Source organism: Chelonia mydas, chromosome 23 (assembly GCF_015237465.2).
Source record: "Chelonia mydas isolate rCheMyd1 chromosome 23, rCheMyd1.pri.v2, whole genome shotgun sequence".
NCBI lineage: Eukaryota > Metazoa > Chordata > Testudines > Cheloniidae > Chelonia > Chelonia mydas.
Window position 1 is genome coordinate 11,228,117 of NC_051263.2, and position 22,209 is coordinate 11,250,325.

The window sequence follows — 22,209 nt, forward strand, 5'->3', positions numbered from 1 at the left end:
CACCTGGATGAAGGGCAGCTGGCTAAAAATGAAACCAGTCAGGACTGTGGTGATGAGTCGAAAGAATAGTAAATATGGCAGGCGACCAGCTTGGCTTAACGATGAAATCCTAGCGGATCTTAAACATAAAAAAGAAGCTTACAAGAAGTGGAAGGTTGGACATATGACCAGGGAAGAGTATAAAAATATTGCTCGGGCATGTAGGAATGAAATCAGGAGGGCCAAATAGCACCTGGAGCTGCAGCTAGCAAGAGATGTCAAGAGTAACAAGAAGGGTTTCTTCAGGTATGTTGGCAACAAGAAGAAAGCCAAGGAAAGTGTGGGCCCCTTACTGAATGAGGGAGGCAACCTAGTGACAGAGGATGTGGAAAAAGCTAATGTGCTCAATGCTTTTTTTGCCTCTGTCTTCACTAACAAGGACAGCTCCCAGACTGCTGCGCTGGGCATCACAACATGGGGAGTAGATGGCCAGCCCTCTGTGGAGAAAGAGGTGGTTAGGGACTATTTAGAAAAGCTGGACGTGCACAAGTCCATAGGGCCGGACGAGTTGTATCCGAGAGTGCTAAAGGAATTGGCGGATGTGATTGCAGAGCCATTGGCCATTATCTTTGAAAACTCGTGGCGAACGGGGGAAGTCCCAGATGACTGGAAAAAGGCTAATGTAGTGCCAATCTTTAAAAAAGGGAAGAAGGAGGATCCTGGGAACTACAGGCCAGTCAGCCTCACCTCAGTCCCCGGAAAAATCATGGAGCAGGTCCTCAAGGAATCAATCCTGAAGCACTTACACGAGAGGAAAGTGATCAGGAACAGTCAGCATGGATTCACCAAGGGTAGGTCATGCCTGACTAATCTAATCGCCTTCTATGATGAGATTACTGATTCTGTGGATGAAGGGAAAGCAGTGGATGTATTGTTTCTTGATTTTAGCAAAGCTTTTGACACGGTCTCCCACAGTATTCTTGTCAGCAAGTTAAGGAAGTATGGGCTGGATGAATGCACTATAAGGTGGGTAGAAAGCTGGCTAGATTGTCGGGCTCAACGGGTAGTGATCAATGGCTCCATGTCTAGTTGGCAGCCGGTGTCAAGTGGAGTGCCCCAGGGGTCGGTCCTGGGGCCCGTTTTGTTCAATATCTTCATAAATGATCTGGAGGATGGTGTGGATTGCACTCTCAGCAAATTTGCGGATGATACTAAACTGGGAGGAGTGGTAGATACGCTGGAGGGGAGGGATAGGATACAGAAGGACCTAGACAAATTGGAGGATTGGGCCAAAAGAAATCTAATGAGGTTCAATAAGGATAAGTGCAGGGTCCTGCACTTAGGATGGAAGAATCCAATGCACCGCTACAGACTAGGGACCGAATGGCTCGGCAGCAGTTCTGCGGAAAAGGACCTAGGGGTGACAGTGGACGAGAAGCTGGATATGAGTCAGCAGTGTGCCCTTGTTGCCAAGAAGGCCAATGGCATTTTGGGATGTATAAGTAGGGGCATAGCGAGCAGATCGAGGGACGTGATCGTTCCCCTCTATTCAACACTGGTGAGGCCTCATCTGGAGTACTGTGTCCAGTTTTGGGCCCCACACTACAAGAAGGATGTGGATAAATTGGAAAGAGTCCAGCGAAGGGCAACAAAAATGATTAGGGGTCTAGAGCACATGACTTATGAGGAGAGGCTGAGGGAGCTGGGATTGTTTAGTCTGCAGAAGAGAAGAATGAGGGGGGATTTGATAGCTGCTTTCAACTACCTGAAAGGGGGTTCCAAAGAGGATGGCTCTAGACTGTTCTCAATGGTAGCAGATGACAGAACGAGGAGTAATGGTCTCAAGTTGCAATGGGGGAGGTTTAGATTGGATATTAGGAAAAACTTTTTCACTAAGAGGGTGGTGAAACACTGGAATGCGTTACCTAGGGAGGTGGTAGAATCTCCTTCCTTAGAGGTTTTTAAGGTCAGGCTTGACAAAGCCCTGGCTAGGATGATTTAACTGGGACTTGGTCCTGCTTTGAGCAGGGGGTTGGACTAGATGACCTTCTGGGGTCCCTTCCAACCCTGATATTCTATGATTCTATGATTCTATAACTTGGAGAGAGTCCAGCGAAGGGCAACAAAAATGATTAGGGGTCTAGAGCACATGACTTATGAGGAGAGGCTGAGGGAACTGGGATTGTTTAGTCTGCAGAAGAGAAGAATGAGGGGGGATTTGATAGCTGCTTTCAACTACCTGAGAGGTGGTTCCAGAGAGGATGGTTCTAGACTATTCTCAGTGGTAGAAGAGGACAGGACAAGGAGTAATGGTCTCAAGTTGCAGTGGGGGAGGTTTAGATTGGATATTAGGAAAAACTTTTTCACTAGGAGGGTGGTGAAACACTGGAATGCGTTACCTAGGGAGGTGGTAGAATCTCCTTCCTTGGAAGTTTTTAAGGTCAGGCTTGACAAAGCCCTGTCTGGGATGATTTGATTGGGGATTGGTCCTGCTTTGAGCAGGGGGTTGGACTAGATGACCTCCTGAGGTCCCTTCCAAACCTGATATTCTATGATTCTATGATTCTATGATGATGCTAGGATTAAAGAATATTTGAAGAATTGGTTTCTTCAATAATATTCTCTACTGTAAAGGGTATTTACTGTCCAGTTCATGGATCCATAGATCCATAGGCCAGAAGAGACCTTTAGATCATCTAGTCTGACCGTGTGTGTGCGTGCGTGCGTGTGTGTGTAAAAACTACTTCCTCTATATATACTATTCCTATATATGTACAACACGACTCCCCGTCTATACATCCAAAAAACATTGTATCATACTGGGAGCTCTTGTTGACCCCTAAATCCTTTTCAGAGTCACTGCTCTCCAGGACACTGTTCTCCATTCTGTAGCTATGGGCTGCATTCCTATTCCCTAGGTGTATAACTATGCATATGGCTTCATTAAAACACGCTTTGCTTGAACAGATTCGGCTACCAATTGATCCAGGCTGCTCTAGGACTGCCCTGTCCTCATCATTATTTACCATTCTGCCAATCTTTGTTTCATCTGCAATTTTTATCAACAGTGATTTTATGTTTACTTCCAGGTCATTGAGGAGAATGTTGAATAGCATTTATGCTAATGTAGAATAGTTTATGCTATGAATTTATGCTAATGTTCAAAATGTTGAATAGTTCTGGCCTAGAACTGATCCCTGCAGAATCCCACTACAAACACCCGTATTCGATCATGTTTCCCCATGATGGCTATTTTTTTAGATCTGCCAACCACTTTTAATCCATTTTCTATGTGCTTTATTGATGTTGCATAGTGCTAATTTTAAATCATAATGTCATGTGGTACTAATTAAAAAAAAAAAGTCTAAGCATATTACATATTCAAAGCTACCTTCATCAAACATAAGAACATAAGAGCGGCCATACTGGGTCAGACCAAAGGTCCATCTAGCCCAGTATCCTGTCTTCCGACAGTGGCCAATGCCAGAGCCGCAGAAGGAATGAACAGAACAGGCAATCATCAAGGGATCCAACCCCTGTCATCCATTCCCAGTTTCTGGCAAACAGAGGCTAGGAACTTTTAATCTGATTTATTTTCTTATCTGCCTAATCAAAGAATGAAATTAGTTTTGTTTGACAAGACCTATTTTCCATAAATTCATGTTGACTGTGTGACGGGGCAAGGCCAGATGGCTATAGAAAAGTAGTGGGAGATAGATATATTAGCTCCAGGCTAAACAAATCCCTGGTACCAGGATAAGTTAAATAGCAGCTGCTCCAGGTCAGTTAAGACACCTGGGGCCAATTAAGAACTTTCCAGAAGGCAGGGAGAATGCTAGGTTGATTGAGACACCTGAAGCCAATCAGGGACTGGCTGAAACTAGTTAAAAGCCTCCCAGTTAGTCAGGTGGGGGTGGATGTCAGGAGCTGTGGGAGGAAGTTGTGCTGTTGGAGAGACTGAGCAGTACACACCATAGCAGGCACAAGGAAGGAGGCCCTAAGGGTGAACTGGAGCTTGAGGAAGTGGGGGCTGCTGTGGGGAAGTAGCCCAGGGAATTGTACATGTCATGTTTCTAAAAGTTCAGCTACCCTAGCTGATACTATTAGGGTCCCTGGGCTGGAGCCTGGAGTAGAGAGTGGGCCTGGGCTCCCCCCTTTGCCCCCTCCCCCCAATTAATCACTGAGACTGGGAGACAGAGACTGTGCAAGGGAGGATAGCTTCTCCTCACCTCCCTCACTGGCTTATGATGAAAATGGCTCAGTAGACTGTGACCCTTGTCTCTAGAGAGAGAAGGGTTACGTGGAGGGTCATGGTGAGCCTCTGAGGCTAGCAAAATCTGCCAGGAAATGTGGGACCCATGGAGACAAGGACAGAGCTTTGTCACAACTGGTATTATTTATATTCTTAACTTTAACTTATCCTTTAACTTTTTTATTGATTTAATCCCATATCAACTTTTCCATTATTTTCCCCAGGATTCATGTCTGGCTTAGCAGACTATTGTCAATTGGGTCATCTCCCTTGCTCTTTTCATAAATTGGCATGTCTTTAGCACTTTCAAATGTTCTGGAATTTCCCCAGTATTCCTGTTTAAAAATTAACATTAGCAGGCCAGAGATCTGCTCAGTGAGCTCTTTTAGGGTCCTCGTGTGCAAGTTTTACTGGGACTGCTGATTTAAATACATTTTTCTCTATTAGATGGTGTTTAATATCCCCCTTAGTTACAAATCATCTGGAAGGGAATTCATCAGCCTCATGTGACACAAATATGTCATCCTTCTTCTTTCTAAATACAGAACAGAAATAAGTATTTATTGAAGGCTTCCACTTTTACTGTATCATTAACAATTTTTTACCATCTCAATACAGTAATGGACCTATACTGTTGCTAGGATTTCTTTTCTTTATAGAATACTTAAAAAATGCCTTTTTGCTGTCCTTAGCCCTGCCAACCGGGAATTTTTCCCTAGTGTCTTTATCAATTTTCTACATTTCACAACTTCTAATGTATAATGATTGCTATCTATTTCCCCTTTTTCCATTTGTAAAATGTTTCTTTTTACTTCTAATTGCTGCCTTGATTTTGCCACACAGTGAGGATGGACTTTTAGCAATGTTGGTCTCTCTCTTAACTGTGCAGTCATGGCTTTTTGGTCATCTTATAAACTCTTCTTAAAGAACTCCCAATTTTCATTCACATTTTTGCTCACCATTTTCCTCGGCTTTTGAAAATTAGACCTTGTGAAGAAACAAATACATGTATAACTGATTGCAGCCTCACTGCTAGAGAGACGGTGGTGCAGCAATCAATCTGAGAGCAGGTCCTCAAAGAATCAATCCTGAAGCACTTACATGAGAGGAAAGTGATCAGGAACAGTCAGCATGGATTCACCAAGGGAAGCTCATGCCTGACTAATCTAATCGCCTTTTATGATGAGATTACTGGTTCTGTGGATGAAGGGAAAGCAGTGGATGTATTGTTTCTTGACTTTAGCAAAGCTTTTGACATGGTCTCCCACAGTATTCTTGTCAGCAAGTTAAGGAAGTATAGGATGGATGAATGCACTATAAGGTGGGTAGAAAGCTGGCTAGATTGTCGGGCTCAACGGGTAGTGATCAATGGCTCCATGTCTAGTTGGCAGCCGGTGTCAAGTGGAGTGCCCCAGGGGTCGGTCCTGGGGCCCGTTTTGTTCAATATCTTCATAAATGATCTGGAGGATGGTGTGGATTGCACTCTCAGCAAATTTGCGGATGATACTAAACTGGGAGGAGTGGTAGATACGCTGGAGGGGAGGGATAGGATACAGAAGGACCTAGACAAATTGGAGGATTGGGCCAAAAGAAATCTGATGAGGTTCAATAAGGATAAGTGCAGGGTCCTGCACTTAGGACGGAAGAATCCAATGCACCGCTACAGACTAGGGACCGAATGGCTAGGCAGCAGTTCTGCGGAAAAGGACCTAGGGGTGACAGTGGACGAGAAGCTGGATATGAGTCAGCAGTGTGCCCTTGTTGCCAAGAAGGCCAATGGCATTTTGGGATGTATAAGTAGGGGCATAGCGAGCAGATCGAGGGACGTGATCGTTCCCCTCTATTCGACATTGGTGAGGCCTCATCTGGAGTACTGTGTCCAGTTTTGGGCCCCACACTACAAGAAGGATGTGGATAAATTGGAGAGAGTCCAGCGAAGGGCAACAAAAATGATTAGGGGTCTAGAGCACATGACTTATGAGGAGAGGCTGAGGGAGCTGGGATTGTTTAGTCTGCAGAAGAGAAGAATGAGGGGGGATTTGATAGCTGCTTTCAACTACCTGAAAGGGGGTTCCAAAGAGGATGGCTCTAGACTGTTCTCAATGGTAGCAGATGACAGAACGAGGAGTAATGGTCTCAAGTTGCAATGGGGGAGGTTTAGATTGGATATTAGGAAAAACTTTTTCACTAAGAGGGTGGTGAAACACTGGAATGCGTTACCTAGGGAGGTGGTAGAATCTCCTTCCTTAGAGGTTTTTAAGGTCAGGCTTGACAAAGCCCTGGCTGGGATGATTTAACTGGGACTTGGTCCTGCTTCGAGCAGGGGGTTGGACCAGATGACCTTCTGGGGTCCCTTCCAACCCTGATATTCTATGATTCTATGATTCTATGATTAGCCACTCCAAGACCTGGCAAGCTGGTACTAGCATCGGGCTGTTTAGGGCATTGTGTTTAGTCATAATGAATATAGTCATGCCATCATGATCACTGGTCCCTAGACAACCTCCAATTTCCATTCCATTGTTTGGCTTTTTTCATCTTAATCTGACACAATGAGGTCAAAAACAGGGTTATAATATTTTAGAAACTCCAACGATATTTTACTACTCTCTGCATAAGACCTCCAGCATGTGTCTCCCAAAATGAGGTCCCCTGTAACAACCCAATTTTTCTTTCCATACGTTACAGACAGGTGCTTAAGAAATAACTCTTGTGATTCTGTAGTGTGATTTGGTGGTCTGAAACAGACCCACCATCCTGGGCTTTCTTGGTTAGCAATTGTTAGGTTGGTTCACAGCCTTGGAGTTTGTTGTATTAATTTAGATGGAATAAATGGCCCAAAGAGTCAAAGGTGTTAACATCACCCAGTCACTGTCCAATACTGAACAATGTAAAACAAGGTTCGGGATTTGTTGTAGAGAGACCTCAGACTGCTTAGTACCAGGACAAACACACCATTAAATTTTTTTTAGCTTTTTATAAAAGATACAGAAAAATAAGGAAAACAGTTAAAACCTTTGAAATGTGAAGTATTAAATAAAGCTTTCATTTTCACCAGCTCTCTTCTTGGAGCTGGAGAGAGTTTCAGAAGAAAACAAAAACAGAAACAAAAACAAAACACCTTGTTTGATAGTCTCTGAGATGGTACCAAAGATGGTAATAACTGTCCGTTTGCAGAAAAGAGAAGAAGTTATTTGGACTGACTGAAGCCATTGTTGAGTTAAAGTTTGATCCCATTTCCTAGAAGATAAAACAAGACAAACACACAGAGAAGGAGAGAGTAAAGAAGAGCAAAGATAGAAAATGGAGGGTCTGCCTTTGGTGTAAACTCTCACTTGCAGCTTCACTGCTAGAGAGACAGTGATGCAGCAATCAATCTGATTAGCCACTCCGAGACCTGGCAAGCTGGTACTAGCATCAGGCTGTTTAGGGCATTGTGTTTAGCTGTCTCTTCCTAGTCACAGTTTTACAGCAGTGTTGCAAAATATATAGTCTGGGCTGGCTAAGCCAGACTCTTATTAGACAGAAAGGAAAAGGAGAGGGATGGGATAGAGAAGAAATGAGTTAGGAAGAAAAGGACACATGGAGGGGGGCAGAGAGAAAGACCAAGAGTTACACATCCCAGGTGGTGTTCAGGATTTAATTAGAGCTAGTGGAGATGGTGAGTTAATCTAGGTCCCTCTCTCTGGCCCAATTTGGTCAGGACATCTCTTAGGATTAGATGAAGATGACCCAGGGTCCCAGGAGATGGTGGGGGTTGCAGCCATGATGGTGAATTTTACTCTAGTTTACCAGTCATAATCTTAATACCATTCTTTCATTATATTAGTAGGCCTTTCGCTCGCACTAATTCAGCCTTTGTCTTGCTTTTGTACCTTTTCCATCAACACTCATTGTTATAGGTGATTGTGACACTTTATAAAATTCTACTCACATTTTACAGCTGAGTTCATGGGTAGGATACATTTTTGGGCCCAATTCTTGCAACACATTCTGCTGCATCCTCAATATTACTGGGTGGCAAAATATATAACCTGCTCCTATCTCTGACTGGCCAGAAGATTGTATCTCATTGACATGGGGTATGACTGTCTTGCAGGGCCCCCTTCTGTCTAAGTGTGGCATTCCAGGCACTCCCTGCCCCAATAACTCCACGTCAGGCCCTCTTGACTCAATATTACCTGCCCTGGAGCTAATTTATTACAAAACCTAGGGCAAAATAGTCCATAATGAAAATCCCAAATAAACAAAAGCTTCTTTTGGCTTTTGGGATATCTCTGAGGCCCACCCTCTGAACTCTGCTCATAGTCCCCAGAAGGTTACGTCTCAGTCTCTGTATCTCTACTTATGGCAGATGCCCACATCCCTCCTCCTGGGGTTGGGTAATTCAAGCAGTTGTTTCCTCTCTCCTTAAACTAGGTATCCCCAGTTCTGCTCCAGGAGCACGGCTGTAATTTAGCCCACTGTAGGCCCTTAGCCAGCTGCTCCCTCAGCTGGTCCTTTTCCCTAGTTAGTGCTCAAGGGTTCAGCAGCCTCATCTTCTCCTGTGTGTCTGCCTTGTTATGACAGAGGAGGGAGCATATATGCTAGTCCCCCATTCTCCTGCTCATTCCTGATTGGTTGGATGAATCGGGAACTTTACCCCACCTTCTGTGCATGGCTCCTGGTCCTTGAACCTTGAAAATATAGTGATGGAATTTCCTACCAAGCATCATTCAGTCCCAGGATCACTTCCCCTCTATACATATCCCCTTAGGTCCTTATATTAGACCTTGTATTGGACCTTATATTGGCAGACCACTAGGCACTACTGTCTTTAAGGAACAGACTGCCCCTTCACACTCATCCTACAGCCACAGACCTGGCCACTGTAATCCATACATTAGTAACCTCAAGGTTTGATTACTGCACATCATCAAAGCTAGGAATGTAGCCACACACCTTAAAACACTCCTGAACTTCCAGTTGTCATAGTTTCAGGGTTAACTGCAGCTTTGACCATGCCCACACTTCTGCTCCTTCTTGAGGGCACCAACCTTAGGTTTCAGGCTCCCAGCCATCACCTTGCTTAGGCAGAGACGTGCATCTCTCTCCCTCCCAACCAGGGTTTCAGCCTTCCAGTCCCTCTGCACCTCACTGTGATTTTCCAGCAGGTCTGACCAGTTATCTTAGGTGCATGTACACAAACACAAGGAGCCTGGGAGACAAGCAGGAAGAACTGGAAGTCCTGGCACAGTCAAGGAACTATGATGTGATTGGAATAACAGAGACTTGGTGGGGTAACTCACATAACTGGATCATTGTCATGGATGGGTATAAACTGTTAAAGAAAGACAGGCGAGGGAGAAAAGGTGGAGGAGTTGCACTGTATGTAAGAGAGCAGTATGACTGCTCAGAGCTCCGGTATGAAACTGGAAAAAAAGCTGTTGACAGTCTTTAGGTTAAGTTTAGAGGCAAGAGCAACAAGGGTGATGTCATGGTGGGCAACTGCTATAGACCACCAGACCAGGAGGATGAGGTAGACAAGGCTTTCTTTGAACAACTAACAGAAGTTTCCAGATCACAGGCCCTGATTCTCATGGGGGACTTCAGTCACCCTGACATCTGCTGGGAGAACAATACAGAAGTGCACAGACAATCCAGGAAGTTTTTGGAGACTGTTGAGTACAACTTCCTGGTACAAGTGCTGGAGGAACCAACCAAGGGCCATACTCCTCTTGACCTGCTGCTCACAAACAGGGAAGAATTGGTAAGGGAGGTAGAAGTGGGTGGCAACCTGGGCAGCAGTGCGCATGAGATGGTTGAGTTCAGGATCCTGACAAAAGGAAGAAAAGAGAGCAGGGGAAGAAGTAGTCTTGGTACATCAGGTGGCAGCTCCCCAGGGGGTTTCTGTGATTCAACCTGTCACAATCAGGAAGGCCAAACTGCTATTGGAATTGCAGCTAGCAACAGACAAGAAAGGTAACAGAAAGTGTTTCTACAGGTATGTTAGCAACAAAAAGATGGTAAGGGAAAGTGTAGGACCCTTACTGAATGGGGGAGGAAACCTAATAACACTGTTGACTCATATCCAGCTTCTCGTCCACTGTAACCCCTAGGTCCTTTTCTGCAGAACTGCTGCCTAGCCATTCGGTCCCTAGTCTGTAGCGGTGCATGGGATTCTTCCGTCCTAAGTGCAGGACTCTGCACTTGTCCTTGTTGAACCTCATCAGATTTCTTTTCGCCCAATCCTCTAATTTGTCTAGGTCCCTCTGTATCCTATCCCTACCCTCCAGCGTATCTACCACTCCTCCCAGTTTAGTGTCATCTGCAAACTTGTTGAGAGTGCAATCCACACTATTCTCCAGATCATTAATGAAGATGTTAAACGAAACCGGCCCCAGGACCGACCCTTGGGGCACTCTGCTTGATACCAGCTGCCAACTAGACATGGAGCCATTGATCACGACTCGGTGAGCCCATCAATCTAGCCAGCTTTCTATCCACCTTATAGTCCATTCATCCAGCCCATACTTCTTTAACTTGCTGATAAGAATATTGTGGGAGACCATATCAAAAGCTTTGCTAAAGTCAAGGAATAACACATCCACAGCTTTCCCCTCGTCCACGGAGACAGTTATCTCATCAGAGAAGGCAATTAGGTTAATCAGGCATGACTTGCCCTTGGTGAATCCATGCTGACTGTTCCTGATCACTTTCCTCTCCTCAAAGTGCTTCAAAAATGATTCCTTGAGGACCGGCTCCATTATTTTTCCAGGGACTAAGGTGAGGCTGACTGGCCTGTAGTTTCCTGGATCCTCCTTCTTCCCTTTTTTAAAGATGGGCACTACATTAGCCTTTTTCCAGTCATGCGAGATCTCGCCCAATCCCCATGAGTTTTCAGAGATAATGGCCAATAGCTCTGCAATCACATCTGCCAACTCCTTTAGCACCCTCAGATGCAGTGCACCTGGCCCCATGGACTTGTGCTCGTCCAGCTTTTCTAAATAGTCCTGAACCACTATTTTCTCCACAGAGGGCTGGTCACTCCTCCCCATACTGTGCTGCCCAGTGCCGTAGTCTGCGAGCTGACCTTGTTCGTGAAGATAGAGGCAAAAAAAGCATTGAGTTAGCTTTTCCCACATCCTCTGTCACTAGGTTGCCTCCCCCATTCAGTAAGGGGCCCACACTTTCCTTGAACTTCTCCTTGTTGCTAACATACCTACAGAAACCCTTCTTGTTACTCTTAACATCCCTTGCTAGCTGCAAATCCAAGTGTAATTTGGCCTTCCTGATATCACTCCTGCATGCCTAAGCAATATTTTTATACTCTTCCCTGGTCATTTGTCTAAGCTTCCACTTCTTGTAAGCTTCTTTTTTCTGTTTAATATCAGCAAGGATTTCACTGTTAAGCCAAGCTGGTCACCTGCCATATTTACTATTCTTTCTACACTGGAATGGGTTACCTAGGGAGGTAGTGGAATCTTCATCCTTAGAGGTTTTTAAGGCCGGCTTGACAACATCCTAGCTGGGATGAATTAGTTGGTGTTGGTTCTACTTTGAGCAGGGGTTGGTCTAGACGGCCTCCTGAGGTCTCTTCCAAACCTGATTTTCGATGATTCTATGATACGCAAGGCCTCCATGCAACCCTCTATCGTACCCATCGTTCACAGATACTTGGGTGTTGGGTTTAGTATCGAAAACTGAGTAGAACACAATAGAAAGTTCCTCTCTCTCTCTATCACAATGACCAACCAATACTGCTCTGCTGTAATGGAACTGTGAAAGTATCAACAGACAGAGGAAGCCTCATGAGCTCAGCAGAGAGCATTTCCGTGGGAGCCAGACCTAGGGTATAGAACTCATACTGACAGAAGACAAGAATGAGCACAGACCTCACTAAATATAAAGCTCCTTTCTTTTCCATAGATTTTCCACCAGAAATTCTTCATGCACATTGAGACACAGAACAAACCCTCACACATACACATGCAGAAAAAATAAATATCCCTAAAATCGAGTCATACTACAGGCTGGGAAAGAAGGAAGAGAATAGCTGTTTCTATTTTTAAATATTTGGGACATGATCAGGTATTACAATGGTGGAAGCCATATAGGTAACTTGGTAGATAAGGAAGGAGAGGTCCAGGAGAAAGACAGTAAGTGTCAATTCATTTATAAACAGTTGTTTGCAAAGGGACATTTTGCCCCACTGCTACACAGGGCAATAAGAAGATCGATTGCTTGTGCTCTTCCTTCTCCCCACACCCGGTCCTAGACCCAAAGGGATTGCACCTAGTTCCAGTGCAGAGAGTTTCCTCAGTTACTGCAGAACAGACAGCAGACTTTGCCCATAAAGGGCTATGCTCTGTTTTGTGTGGTCAGACCTGGGCTTTATAACTGTGCCAGTTCTTATCAGCTACAAGTATTTTGCCTGATATGGTTTATTATTTAACCTTAAGAACAGCCTGTTTTATTGCCTATATACCTCAAAGGTTTGTGTGAACTTTAGAAGGGCAGTTACAGAAAATAGGACATGGAAGCCATATACCATATCTGCAATAAATGTCAATCTAAATCTACACATACCTGTTTTCCTGTAATAGGAATTGCTCATGCAGTAAATTTTGCTAAGTACCCATGGAATCATTATACATATATCTACCTACCTATATCAAGATCTAGGTATCGATATATAAAAAATAAACACTAACATAACCTTCATATGTGGCACTGGTAAGACTACTACTAGACACAGTTCTGGTGTCCACACTTTGTAAAGGATGTTGAAAAATTGGTAGCGATTCAAGAGGAGAGTGACAAGAATGATTCAGGGTCTGGAAAACTTACTTTACAGTGAGAGAATAAAGCAGTGCTGTCTATGTAGGTTATCAAAGTGTCCTAGTTTCTTCCCCTCAGCATTACTCCTCTTCAGAGGCTGATTAAGATTTATTGGATCCCTGGGCACAAAGAACATTTGGGCCCCCCACACTCCCGCCATGGGGCCCCTCCCACTGCTCCTTGCCTTCCCCCCATGGCCCTGCCTCCTGGCCTGGCCTCAAGCCAGGCCATGGTAAGAGCTGCCCAGAGAGTCTGGGCTCCTGTGGGGAGCCCTGGACCCTCCACCTGTCCTAGATGGCACGACCTGGGGGGCAGGGACTTGGGCCAAGGGCTGCTCTCTGGCACCCCAGTTCCTCACCCAGGACAGGCTCCCCACCGCTGCCCAGGGTCCCTGGGCAGCTCTTAGTACAGTCTAGGGTGACCATACACCCCATTTTGGTGAGGACAGTCCCCTTTTTAAGCCCTGCTCCAGACGTCCTGACTTTTTTTTTTCAAAACTGGTAATTTGTCCATCATAGTTGGCAAGAGCAAATGGGACAAATGCCCAGTTTTGTGAAAAAGGGGCTTGGGGGGCAGCTCCACGTGGGGAGGGGGGAAAGAGGGGCTTGGGGGTCCCTAGAAGGGAAGGTCTGTTTACAAATAAAAGAGAGGGGAAATTTTGGCTGTCTAAAAGGCCCATTCAAATAGGGAAGGAATGAATCTGAGTGAGGGTGAGAGGGGAGCAGATAAAAGCCTAGATAGCTTATATATAATGTACTGGTGTCACGGTTCCTTCCCTACACTGAACTCTAGGGTACAGATGTGGGGACCTGCATGAAAGACCCTCTAAGCCTATTCTTACCAGCTTAAGTTAAAAACTTCCCCAAGGTACAAACTTTGCCTTGTCCTTGAACAGTATGCTGCCACCACCAAGCGTTTTAAACAAAGAACAGGGAAAAAGCCCACTTGGAGATGTCTTCCCGCAAAATATCCCCCCAAGCCCTACAACCCCTTTCCTGGGGAAGGCTTGATAATAATATCCTCACCAATTGGTACAGGTGACCACAGACCCAAACCCTTGGATCTTAAGAACAATGAAAAATCAATCAGGTTCTTAAAAGAAGAATTTTATTTAAAGAAAAGGTAAAAGAATCACCTCTGTAAAATCAGGATGGTAAATACTTTACAGGGTAATCAGATTCAAAACATAGAGCATCCCTCTAGGCAAAACCTTAAGTTACAAAAAGACACAAAAACAGGAATATACATTCCATTCAGCACAGCTTATTTTATCAGCCATTTAAACAAAACAGAATCTAATGCATATCTAGCTAGATTACTTACTACGTTCTAAGACTCCATTCTTTTCTGTTCCTAGCAAAAGAACATTTGTTTCTCCCCCACCCTCCAGCTTTGAAAGTATCTTGTCTCCTCATTGGTCACTTTGGTCAGGTGCCAGCGAGGTTATCCTATCTTCTTAACCCTTTACAGGTGAAAGGGTTTTTCCTCTTGCCAGGAGGGATTTAAAGGTGTTTACCCTTCCCTTTATATTTATGACACAAGCCATTAAACAAAAGAAAATCTAACGCATTTTCTAGCTAGATTACTTACTAACTTTACAGGAGTTGTAAGGCTTGCATTCCTGATCTGTTCCCTGCAAAAGCAACACACAGACAGACAAAAGCCTCTTTCCCTACCTCCAGATTTGAAAGAATCTTGCCCCCTCATTGGTGATGTTGGTCAGGTGTCAGCGAGGCTACCTGAGCTTCTTAACCCTTTACAGGTGAATGGATTTTGCCTCTGGCCAGGAGGGATTTTATAGCCTGTATACAGAAAGGTGGTTACCCTTCCCTTTACATTTATGACAACTGGGCTGGCTGGAAAAGTCTTTTTTAAAAAAACAGCTATGGGGGAAAACCACCTATTTAGTGAAGACAACAAAGGAACCATACACAGTTGCTGCACTTTATTTTACTGCCTTTATTGTTTTAAATGACTTAGAACTGCCTATCTGATTGTAAATGGTTTGATAAAGAAAAACATGTTATGATTTAAAATACTTCAATTATTCCTATTTAACTTAGATACGATATGTAATTTTTCCTTTTTAAGTTGTTTGAGAAGCTTATGTAGTCAGAGCATCTGAGCACAGGCCATGGAGCCAGAAAAATGAGTTCTCCTCCTTGCTAGGGGATCTTTGCTTGTTTCATAACTTTGCATTCTCTGAGTTACCACATTATAAAATGATTTTTACTTACTTATCTCCCAGCAAGGCATGAGGATTAATTATTTAGCTTTTATAAAGCAGATTGAAGTTTAAAAACACTGAATATAAGCTATATATTTATTGGAAAAATACTAGATTGTAAGCTGCTCAGGATGGAAACCTTGTCTCTTTACATGTCCAAGAATCTAAAACACTAATTAAAAAGGCAGCATAAAAATAAATATGAATGGAAATAAATGGTTCAATGCACTAAAATTGTGGCTATCTTAAACTTGTCACCTTGTCAATAAATTGTTTGGTTTTGAATTAATAACCCTGCTGATACTTGTGACAGTGGTACTGGAGCTTGCAGTTTCAGGTGAGTGAGTTTGGACAGCTGCAGTTGTCTGTAGAAATAATACAGCATTATGCCAGAGAACTCTGCCTAAGTGCCAAATATTGTAATAGCTGAAACATGAGGGTTTTCATTAAAACAGTATTGTCTGTTTGTAAGTGTTGGGGACTGGGAGTCAGGACGCTTGAGTTCTCTAATTAGAAGTGATACTATATTTACTCTGTGCTTGATTGTAGGAATTCACTTAACCTCTGTGTGTTTCACTACACCCATGTGTAAAATGGGGAGGGGGGAGAAGGGCTAAGGGGGCCAGATCCACAAGGCAGGTGGAGGCGGGTAGAGAGAGGCGGGGGGGGCAGAGCTATGCGGGAGTGAGGGGAGAGGAGAGAGGAGTTCGGGGGCGGGGGGCGGCTTCGCACAGGAGATGGAGGGGAGAGGAGAGAGTGGCTTGGGGGGGGCAGCTCCGTGTGGGAGATGGAGGGGGGAGAAAGCGGCAGGAGGGCAGCTCCGTGCAGGGCGGGGGAATATGTTCACCCTACCACAACTCCAGTGTCCAGTCTGGCCAGGGGGACAGGCCTCAGGGGGAAGAGGAGGAGCAAGGTGGCAGGGCAATATCTGGGGAGAGGGGGAGAGGAGGAGCAGGGGGCGGGGACAGAATGCTGGCCTGCGAGGTCCCCCAAATTGACTGGGGCCCCTGGGCATGGGCGCTGTTGGCCTGTGTGGTAATCTGCTACTGCTCCTCTTGCCCTCTTCTCCCCTGCCCTGTCCCCCTCACCACTCTTCCCTTCAATGTCCCCTCCCTCTGCCCTTTAGCTGATCCTCTGCCTAACTAACCCTCCTCCCCCTCCAAAAAAACAATGTAGCAATAACTACCATTTGCTACTCTCTCTTTGTTCCCCTCTGCTTGTGTGCTTTACCCCTCCCCCCTCGTCTGTCGTCTCTATTTAGAAAGTAACCTCTTGAGGGCAGGGACCATCTTTTTGTACATGGCCTGGCACAATGGGGTCATAATCCATGACTGGGGCGTCTAGCACTGCCATGGTACATCTAATAAGTAATACAGGGCACCTAGCACAATGCGGTACTTGGTCATGACTAGGGCTCCTAGGCCCTACCATAATATACACACACAAATAGATAAAGAAACAAATAAAGAAAGAAAGAAAGAACTTGTTTCTGGTCTACAAATACCTAGAGAGACAGAGAGACTCAAGATATCTAACACTGGGTGGCTCTTGAATCTGTCAGTCAGAGGCATAAAAAGCAACCAGCTGCTAGAAATTCAAGCCAGAAATATTCAAGCTGGAACTAAGATACAGCTTTTGAATAATGAGGGTAATTAATCATTGGAACAGCTGCCCATACCTTCTGGGGTATTGGGAGTTGACCCAATCACTCGGATTCCCTCCCTTGGTTTCTTTAAATCAAATCCGAATGTCTCTTTCTAAAAGGTCTGCTCCAGCTCAACCATGTTAGAGTCAGTGCTGGAATCAGCTGGTGGAATTCTCTGGCCTGTTTACACAGGTGCTCAGACTGGATTAACACAGCGGTCTCTTCCAGGCTTGGAATCTATGAATCTAACGTGTCTTAATAATTTATTAATTTTATTATTATTTAATAAATTAGGGATACCACAATCCCCACTTTTTATCTGCTACATATTTTAAATTTTCAGTGTTTTCATTATTATTATTTATTTGTACTGTGTGCAACCGAGCAACAGCCTGAAAGGGCTAGGCAGCGTACACATGTATTTAATAAAATAAAATACCAAACAGGTCTATACTCTACGTATGAAGCAAGAGAACAAAACAAACACTTGGGTGTGGGCGGGGGCATGTGGAACATTAGGAAACAATTATATAATTGTGATTTCGGCTCCCTGGATGCTGAACCACCCCTGAGTTTTTTTGAAGGAGAAATCTGAAGGATGAAAATACTGTGGTTTGCATGTTTCATATTATTTATATCAATAACAATCATTCACTCTTTCTTCAAGTGGTCAAATAAAAGTTGTGATCATGAGCCTTATGTAGCCTTTTTTGAGTGAAGAGAAATGTACAGCATCACTCCGGTCCTGCTTCTTCTCTATATGGGCTACTTACTAACAGAGAACATTTATTTTAGGTTTTCAAAACAACTGTGGATTGTTTGCCCTGATCAGGACAGAGGTCTTATTTTTCTTTGGTTTCTATACAATGTCAAACACACCTATAGCACTGCTATCGTAAAAAATTGTTATTTTAATTTAAATCATTCTCTAAATGAGATGGCACTGTACAGATATTTCTGTGATTTTTAATATCTGCAATTAATAGCAGAACTGGGTGAATATTTTTTGTTTTTTGAGTGTTTTACCTTTTTGTGTTTTGGTTTAATTAAATTAGCAAATATTTACATGAAAGAGCATTTTGAAATGAAAGGTTAAAATGTTTCATTTACAAAAAGTCAAAACAAAACCTTTCAACTTTTTCAGTAATTTTTATACCATTTTTTTCAGCAAAAGCTATTCACCAAGTTCAACCTAAGTGCGCCAACTGTTTCAGTTGACCTGAAAAAATAAAATCACCTAGTTCTTGTTGACAGGCTGATGTTCCCAACAGACCTTTAATTGGACAAACAGAAAATAAACAAGTAAATTAAGCAAATTGACAGAAAATCCGAAATGAACGTACATCTTAAGAATCCACCTATTTATAATCAGATATGGAGAAAAAGGTAGAAAGTGACGTTTGCGACCTAAGATGGAGGATGTGTTTTAACCACGTCTAGCCCTCAGTGGGTGTGATGGCAAGAATACTTGAGATACTCCTGAAAAAATAGTTGATGTTGTTATTTATTATCAGGACAAGGAAAAAAGCTAAACACTGTCAAGGAGACACAGGAAAATAGCAATTGCCATGTTGGATCTGACAAGGTGCAAGAGCCCTGTAATAGCCATTACTGAATAATCTGCACATAGAGGATATTTTATCTGACATATTTTATGTTCCTTTACGACATTGTCTTTGCTTGAGCTTGATTTCTATTTTCTGAAGGAATCAGTTCAGGTCAATTATCATTGTGAACCTGGCTGTTTCAACATGCTATTTTACCCTTTATCTACCTGCTACCTTTGTTGCATGTGTGTGTTACTCTGGGCAGTACGAGAATTGTCTCTCCTCTTTTGTACTCTAAAGCTTGTCACATCTGAAATTTGGCCAGTTTGAGGGTTGTTGAAGTTACTCATTATTAAAGTTTTATTAGACTTAATTGCCTCTTTGATCATACTCATTTTTTCATAAATACCATCCTTTTGCTGATCGATGTGCTGATAGAATAACGCTATAAGATAGGAAATTCAACAACAAAACTTACAATTTGTAGCAATGGAACAAAGCCTTATTTAGAAAAAAAGTATGCAAATTGACTCACATTTTCACTTTGAAGATAATCACAGACCCTGTGAGTGCCTTCTGGAATATCCCGTTGAGTAAGAGCATTGATCGGAAGTCACTCTCTTCTCTCTTTCTCTGAAACAGAAACCTGTCTCCCCTCTGGAAAATCAAAGTGCAAGTTTCACTCACTGCAGCTGGTATGCAAAAAAGTGCAAAGGTTCAAAGAGCAAGACTCTCCCTGTTATGCTCACAACACACATACACAGAGTTAGAAAGAAACCCTACTCTTGCTAGATGGTTGCAACTTAACACCACTCTATATCTTTGAATCCAGACACTTAACACTCAACAAGAAAACACAGAAATAGATCCAGCAGACTGCTACCTAAGGCAGAGAGGCACAACTCAACCCATCTTGATCCAGACTGTCCCGATAGTAGACTGATTGCCGAAGATCCATATTGCACACTTCCACTCAGAGCCCACTCTTGCAAGCAGGACCAGGAAACGCAGTAGAATTTAAAGTGACAATTTTTAATTTTAATACCATCCCACCTAAACAGTGTGGTTGTTATGTGACCTCGCTCTTTAAGTGTGAAGGTACATTTGATCTAAACCAAATAAAATGGTAACAATTCAGAAAAAATGGGGTTTCCTCAAAATCAACATTTTCCATGAGGAAATTTCAGTTTGCTGAAATTTTTGTACTTACATTGAAAGAGTCTTCATGAAGAGTTCTCTTAAAACATCTGCTCAGTGTGCAGCAGCAGTCAAAAAATGTTAACAGAATGTTAGGCACCCTCAGGAAAGGGATAGATAGTAAGGGTATGTCTACACTATGAAATTAGCTTGATATTATAGAAGTTGATTTTTAGTCCATTGTGTATGTCCACATTAAGCGCATTAAGTTGGCAGAGTGCATCCTCACTACCCTGGCTAGCATCGACTTACGGAGCGATGCACTGTGGGTAGCTATCTCACAGTTCCTGCAGTCTCCGCCACGCATTGGAATTCTGGGTTAAGCTCCCAATGCCTGATGGGGCAAAAACATTGTCGCGGGTGGTTTTGGGTACATGTCGTCAGTCGCGCTTCCCTCTGTGAAAGCAACGGCAGACAATCGTTTCGCGCCCTTTTTCCATGCAGACCCCATACCGCTTTCAGCAGACGGTGCAGTAGGACTGCTAACCGTCCTCATTCACCGCTTGCGCTGCAACTCTGCTCTGCTGCTATTGTCTCAATAGCGAATTTCTCCATGTTGTTTGTCATGGGCTCCCGGGTACGTGCATTCTTCCTCAGAAAATGTGCGCGGTGCTAACAGTCATCCTCCACCACTTCCGCTGCAACTCTGCTCTCCTACTCTCATGAATCCACCTCGCAGGTCCTCTCGTTGTTGTCTATAAATATCTATTCTCGTGGCATCCTTCGTCAGCCACCGCTTCCACTGCAACTCTGCTCTCCTGCTCTCCTGCAGACACCATACCACGGCAAGCATGGAGCCCGCTCAGATCACTGCGGCAGTTATGAGCATTGTAAACACCTCGCACATTATCCTGCAGTATGTGCAGAACCAGAACCTGCAAAAGCAGGCGAGGAGGCTTCAGCAGCATGGTGACGAGAGTGATGAGGACTTGGACACAGACTTCTCTCAAAGTATGGACCTAGGCAATTTGGACATCCTGGTGGCAATGGGGCAGGCTCATGCTGTGGAAAGCTGATTCTGGGCCCAGAAAACAAGCGCCACCTGGTGGGACTGCGTAGTGTTGCAGGTCTGGGATGATTCCCAGTGGCTGCGAAACTTTCGCATGTGTAAGGGCACTTTCATGGAACTTTGTGACTTGTTTTCCCCTGCCCTGAAGCGCAAGAATACCAAGATGAGAGCAGCCCTCACAGTTCACAAGCAAGTGGCAATAGCCCTCTGGAAGCTTGCAATGCCAGACAGCTACTGGTCAGCCCGGAATCAATTTGGAGTGGGCAAATCTACTGTGGGGGCTGCTGTGATCCAAGTAGCCAACGCAATCACTGAGCTGCTGCTATCAAGGGTAGTGACTCTGGGAAATGTGCGGGTCATAGTGGATGGCTTTGCTGCAATGGGATTCCCTAACTGGGTGGGACGATAGATGGAACACATATCCCTATCTTGGGACCGGACCAGGACAGGAAGTATCATAATGCTGAAATATCAATCCACGGTACACCCACACGTTGGATACCGTTCTGGTCACCTCATCTCAAAACAGATACATTAGAATTGGAAATGGTGCAGTGATAATTTACCCCTTCACAAGAAGCAGGGGCCACTTAGAGAAATTAATAGGCAGAAGGTTTAAAACAAATATAAGAAAGTAGTTCTTCACACAACACACAGTCAACCTGTGGATCTTATTTCCAGGGGATGTTGTGAAGGCAAAAACTATAACAGGGATCAAAAAAAAGAATTAGATAAGTTCCTGGATAGGTCCACCAATGGCTATTAGCCAGTACAATCAGGGATGCAACCCCTAGACTCTGACTGCAAGAAGCTGGGACCTGACAACAGGGGAGGAATCACTCAATAATTATCCTGTTCTATTGATTCCCTCTGAAGCACCTGGCATTGGTTATCTTTGGGAGACAGGATACTGGGCTAGATGGACCATTGGTCTGACCCTTTATGGCTGTTCTTATGTTCTCATGCCAATGTCCCAGAGCTCTCTGTGTGAAAATTATTTACAATTTACAGATCATATAGTTATCATATAATGAAACTGATGCAGGAAACACTTTGTTTATATCTCCCCTTCTGAACAGCCCCTTTCTGTTGCCCTATATCCATGTCTACATTACAAACTTCGGTTAATGAAAGTTATGTCAGCACATAACCACCACCGTTAATGTATCTTCTGTGCACGGCTTATACTCACCAGGAGGGCTTGTGTCAATGCAGAGTGCAGCGCACCATGCGTAGGTACCCCAGTGTGCCACACGTCACGCTGTCTGACGTAATGCCTTTTGGGAACTTTTCATATGTGTTGTGGGGGTAGAAATGAGTCAGGCAGGGACCTCTGGGAGCTTGGGGTCAAATTCCCAGCATGCAACTTCTTCATCCCCTAAATCCATCCACATCCCATAATTTTCACACGTTGTTTTAAAAAATCCCACAAACTTGTGTGGCGCTTTTCTGTGTCTGCCATCTCTGACAGACGTATGGATCCTACAGAAGTCTGCACCATTCCCATGAACATTGCAAATACAGGACACACAA

The 22,209-nt window shown here is 44.0% G+C and overlaps 1 protein-coding gene and 1 long non-coding RNA gene across 3 annotated transcripts in view; one reads left to right on the plus strand and one right to left on the minus strand.

Annotated features, from left to right (window-relative positions):
- Positions 1-19,452, minus strand: part of LOC114018365 (butyrophilin subfamily 1 member A1) — a 187,874-nt gene extending 168,422 nt beyond the window's left edge. The window contains exons 1-2 of one of the 2 annotated variants that reach the window (XM_043534746.1): positions 19,354-19,452; positions 19,006-19,127 (exon numbers count right to left, since the gene is read on the minus strand). The gene's annotated coding sequence lies outside the window, so the exon portion shown is untranslated. Of the gene's footprint in view, positions 1-19,005; positions 19,181-19,353 lie in introns of those variants that run through there. The other variant, XM_043534745.1, reaches the window with a different exon arrangement.
- Positions 3,888-21,635, plus strand: LOC122463660. The gene is made up of 3 exons (XR_006287236.1): positions 3,888-3,898; positions 6,139-6,141; positions 21,505-21,635. It is a non-coding gene; the product is annotated as an uncharacterized LOC122463660 (long non-coding RNA).
- The last annotated feature ends 574 nt before the right edge of the window (positions 21,636-22,209 follow it).